This window comes from Falco rusticolus, chromosome Z, assembly GCF_015220075.1.
Source record: "Falco rusticolus isolate bFalRus1 chromosome Z, bFalRus1.pri, whole genome shotgun sequence".
Lineage (NCBI taxonomy): Eukaryota > Metazoa > Chordata > Aves > Falconiformes > Falconidae > Falco > Falco rusticolus.
The window spans coordinates 20,400,728-20,406,706 of NC_051210.1; positions in this window are offsets into that span (position 1 = coordinate 20,400,728).

Genomic DNA, 5,979 nt, shown 5'->3' on the forward strand with positions numbered 1-5,979 from the left:
GGAAGAGAAGGAAATACAGTAAAACTTGCCTTAAGCAGTTTATCAGGGGAACAACAAAAATTGACTGTTTAATGGATGTGGCCTTCTAATAAATTTGGAGAAGAATTTACTGGACTTTTTAGGGATATTCTGAGGCCATTTGTAGACAGAGCTGTCTGATAAGGTTTCTGTTTTGTCTAGGTCTTCTGTGTCTTTTTTTAAGGAGAATGTTTAGTTATACAAGTCTCTGTCTTAATAATCAACACTTTGATTTAGTAATTGTTCAGTACCAAAAAGTCTTGCATAGAGTAGTGTACTGAAATATGTGATTTCCCATGTGATTAGTTCCTGTTTTCTAAATATGTTTATTATTAAACCTTCAGTATACTTTTCCGTTGAGCTGTATTTCAGAATGAGGCTTCTTGAAGGGACTACTAGGGTCTCTGCTTGTGTTTTGAATACCCAAGTGTTTTCCAAAACAGGAAAATGTTTAACAAAACAACAGTGAGGTCAGGCATAAAATGACAGTGGCTTCTGACTGACCAGCTTTATGTGATTGAGGGAAACTGAGCCCTATTCTTGATGAGAAGATGTGGAAGTGATAAGCTACACAAAAGTTTTCCTGTGGAGTACTGGCAGGAGCCATCATGCTGCACTCTGTAGTACAAATGACTCAAAGATCCTGAGTACAATCAATCTTACACTGTGGATTTTGATGTGTAAATAATACGAAATATGTTTGTAAATAAAACTCTCCTTAGTTACACTGTATGTGTCAGGTTCCCTCACGATGCATGGGAGGTTTATGCTTCCAGAGGACCTGTGACGCATCAAACTGACTCCAGATTTCATGGACATAGTCAGGCAGACAATTGCACAGAAGGTACTCCTTACTGATAGACACTTAATATTTTACTGAGGGCAGCATATCACTACCATCAGCAAGTTTCACTTGAGAAGTAGGTCCCTGTACGCCCTGGTCATAGCAGAGAGAAAACTTGCCCAGTCAAGATTACAGTTCAGATGTGTGATAAAAGATAAAAGGTACAAGTGGCAAAATCTCATCAGAGATATCGTTTTTCTTAAAACCCCAGATATCTGAGTGTGCGAGGATCTCTGCTTTTATTGAAAAAGCAAATAACTTCTAATCCTAGGACTCTGCTGAATCTAGCCTGTTGGTTCACTGTAGGCCTGTAAAATGCTGAAGCAATAGAGGGCATAAAGCAATGGCCATTTGGTCCAGTTTACACCCAGTGAATCTGGGACTACATTTGTACCTCCCTGTGTTGGCCAACAAGGAGTGCTTTTCCATTCGGAAGGCAAATAAGGAGAGCTCAACACCGACACTCTGCTAGAGTTAAATCCCATGATTTTTAAACTGGAGGGAAGTCATCACATTGAGATAAAAAAATGACGTTAACTAGAGTAAGAAGTTATTTTCAAATAGTTGCCTCCAGCAGGGAGTCACCCTTTGTAAAAACAGTGAAGAAGTTTCTGTGCAGCTTGTTCAATGGGGAGGTTATACCTTACATGGACTCAACATTTAGTAACTGTGATGTTTTATCTTTAGGCTTTGGACAGTTGCTGTATGTCAGGGGTACACGAAAGGAGCGGGAAAGGCAGTCATTTAAGAAGAGCTGATTGGCAATGGGAGAAGGTAGGAGATAGCAAGTGGCAGGACATTATGGCCCGGTGTTGCTGTATAAACTATTACAACATGTTCATTACATAGTTTTTTACTTCAGGCAAGTTTTCTTGTGTGTATTACACCGTTCTGTTTACAACCATGCAGCTATAGGAATACATACAGGAAAGCCAGACTGTGAAACAGCTTCACTTTCAGAAATCAGCTCTGGAAAGATTATGAAAACTGGAAGTAATGCAAAACTCAAATAACACAGAAAAGAACTCCTATGAAACAGCGTGAAACCTATGGTGGTGGTAAGTGCCTCCAGTAGTTACACTGGAGCTGCAGCCATTTGCCTGATGTAGAATATAGCCCACAAGTTTTAACTTGGTAATATCCCTTTAAGGATCAGATAAACAAAAATGTCAGTGACTTTGGCAACATGACCTGAGTGTCTTCGTTGCACTAGGATGAACTGTTCTTGGAAAAAATTCTCCCTGTCTGAGTCACAACCAGGTTTTTCCTTCTGGAGTAGGAATGTGTGCTGTTCTTCCCCCTTCTCCCTTCCCAGTGAGCAACGCTGGCAAATTCTGGCTCACTAGTCAGGCATTTTGATTTCTGTAGGATCTTCTCATTTTATGCCAGTGTAGAAGGTTTCACATTTTTTGTAACATTCTTTCAAAACAGAACTACTCCAGAACAACTTACTAGAGTCTACTGGCTAGACTTTGAGAAGTGGTAGGAATATATGAGTGAGAAAAAGGACGACAGCTACTATGCCATTTAAACGTTTATTATATTGTGAATAATAGATGGGTTTACCTTCTGTTGAACAAAAGAAGTAAACATGTATTGCTCAGATCAAACCACATTTAGCTATTGTTTGTTTCTTTCTGTCTGTGTTTCTACAGGCGTATGAAATCATGAAGGCATTTCACATACCTTTGAGACAGTGAATGCTGATCGCAGTGCTTTTAATTATTAGTGAAGTATCCAGAGCAGTCAATAATATGGATGGTGCAGATCTGATGCCTCCGTCAGGTCACAGCAGCTCTAGTTTGAACACTTTGAAGCAAAGAGCTCCCTGCTCATGAGGCTAGGAAGTGTTGAGATGGAACAGTTCTCGACAGTTCTCGACACCTTAGCCTGACACTGCTTTGTTACAGAGTCTGGTCATGCTCACCATCATGTCAGAAAATCCCTCTGTCCCAGTAGCTGTCAATGCATTTTGAGCAGCGTAAGGTAAGTGCAAATAGACAGAAGTCCTTCCTTTGTACTTGCCTGCCCCAGTGGTAGGACACTGATGTGACAAGTAGGTAACATAGGGTCAAGCCTTTGCCCTGTGTCAGGCTGAAAGGATTTTTACTGGAGTTTCTGATCTTGTAGTCTGACCTTCAGTAACACCATTTTCTCCAGAACAAAGAAACCATATGCTGGCATGAGCCTGTTCTGTGTTACACCACTTTGAAATAGCTCTTAGCAGCAGTACACCAGCCAAAAATAATTACGGTGAATTCTCCATTATCTGACAGAAAGAAACAAGCATTTTCCCAACAGTAGAAAAGCATGGATGATGCAAGTACTGGGGACAGTCACGGAACCAGTTCTCATCGGATTGGGCAGACCTAGGAGAATGTCCGCACTGCACCCCCCTCACACTCCAAACTGGAAGAGAACTTATTCAGACACAGCACCTGACCTGAACTGACTCTGAGTGCACCACATTGCAACAGAGCTAACAAGCCTTCTAGGAATCCAAATGCTCTGCAGCACAGTGGGATCCAGATGATGCTTGATATGGCATGAATACAAGTGCATAAAATCTGCTGGTGTTGTGCTGGCAAAGAAGAACCCCTTGGATGCACCTCCAGAGGGTTCCACAGTACTGGTTCGGCATGCATGGTGCAGAAAGAACAGGTCTGGCTTTCCACTGACATAATCCCAGACCAAGTTTACACTATATTCTGTGTAAAAACTGCCCCACTACTCCTGTATTCTGCCCTAAGATAATAACTCAAGGAGCCTGGATAGGTTCTTGCAGAGCCAGCTGCACTGTCTCATCTTTGGTGGCACAGTTAATCAGCAGTATAGACCCCCTACTCAGAAACAGTCTGGATGGAGAAATGTGTTGTGCTCATGCCACTTTTTCTTGATACTTGCTGTCTCGCCACCCACAAGGAGGATACAGGAGTCAAACAGCACTGTTCTGTTCATGAAACCTTGGTACAACGCTGTTGCTCTCTTCTTACCTTTGACAACATCCTTGAGCATCTTGAAAGCAAAGCTGCAAGAGCTGGCAACTGGCAATCCATGCTCAAAAAGAAGTAACAGAATGATGAGAGGTGAGCAGGAAAAAAAAAGATGTGAAAGATAAAAGTAATCTGAGTGTATATCCAAAAGTGCCAAACTTACACACTATCTTTAATAGTCAAAGAACTGCCATGTTTTGTTCATAGGCTCAAAACCTTTCATCATGGTATTATTGTATAACTGATGCCAAGCCAATAAGAACTTAAGTCCCATTTTCACCTCTGAAAAAAATACTGCAGTTGAAAATGCAAATGAGTCATAGTATTTTTGCAGTTGGCCACTACCTATTACAAAATGGTTGTTAATATCTTTGTTCTTTGTAATACAGGCAACCTCAAGATGAAGTAATAGTAATGAATTACAATGAAGTGTGAACTATACTGCAAGTTTCTTTAGCAACACAATAAAAATTAAAAAAAAAACACAAACCCCAAATGCAGTATTTGCCATTTAAAAATTATAAAAAACCCACAGAAATATGATTTGCAAAATCTTCAGCTGGATTTCCACACAATGTAAACATTTCTGAATTATTTGACCACGCAATGTTCTTTAAAAATAACCTTACATGCCTTGTTTAATCTGTATCGACATCATTCAAATCACAGTAGACAATGAAGCTAAAGTGAACTGGCTGAGCAAAGAACTCATATTCTCAGTTCTGAGAAAACAATATGATTGAGCATAGTCTTGCATTTTTCTTGAGTATATGTCATTTAAAAAATAGGTTTCATTTATAGGCAGTATCCCTCAATTCCTTTCCAAAGCAGGTAACAAAGACTCTACTCTTCTAATGGCTCATGGAAGTTCTTGTGTAATTCTGGCAATACCCAAAAGTACTGCTCATATACAGTCAGAAGCAGAGCATAAAAATCTGTCATAAAATTAAGGATGAGAAAAGCTACAAGGAGATAGACACAGAAACGTGGAGTCCGTACAGCTTGTGAACAATTCAACAATAGGCAATGATAAATTCCTGCCTGGAGTGTCTAGATAATACTAGAGGTACCTGCAGCCAAGTCCAGAAAAAAAGAAGAGCAAACAAACAAAATACCCAAACTGCCTGCAAAATGAAGTGAAATACTGTTCTAAATCCTTTACTCTTTGTTATTAATATTACTGTTTGTGTCTCCCTCCTGGAGCTCTTGGCAAACACTGAACTTAAAATATTTGCAAAAACAGTTGGTTCTTCCCACCTCATCCATGCCTTTTCTTAACCCCCAAAATCATCAAGCATTGTGGTGCTCGCTGAAATCCTGTTTACTAACGCTGCTTTGTTACGTGGGTATTTTCAAGTTTTTGAAGGAACTTTTTGTTCCTACGGACTGAAGTCTCCTCGTGTCATGCTGCAGCCAAGTTAGCCAAGGTGCTGATAGCCCCCTGCAGTGAAGGAACATGAGAATAGAGAAAAACTGGGGGAAACAGAGCAGACTTTTCAGCCGTCAACATTTATTTAAATGTAATCATGAAATTTGGCTGTTCCTTGGGCCATGTGTTGTCTGCCCATTCTGCAGGGTGGGGCTGGAATTACTGTTGGCATGAATTTGTTTGGCTTCTTATTTTCATAACCCTTCAGAGCCACACAAGGGGAAAACAAGAGGCCACATAAGTACATTTGAAGGCTAAATGTTTGTCTGGCATGCTTGCATCATACAGGACTTGGAAGAGCCGAGGAAATCCTTTGAGCTTAGGGAATGTGAAGTGAGCTGCTTAGTTTAATATGCAGACAGAGGGCTGAGGAGGATACAGGAAGGGAAAATACTCATGCAGGTATTGAGAGGGGTCAGCATGTGGGGATCAACTTCAGAGGAGAAAATGGGTAAAAGATTAACTTCCTTGTCTTTCATTATTATGGGTTTAAGTCCACTTACAGCAAGAAGATTAATGGGGCTATTTGTACCGTGAGACTTCCCCTCCTACAGGAAAAGGATGGCCCCCTTCATTTCATCCAGCTCCCTGATTTTCAGAAGTCCTTTGTGGCCACTTTTATTCACCTGCAGACCCTCTGTTTTCTCCTGTAGTGTCTTGGCCCCTACCTTCTCAGAAACCTCATTGTACAGCCC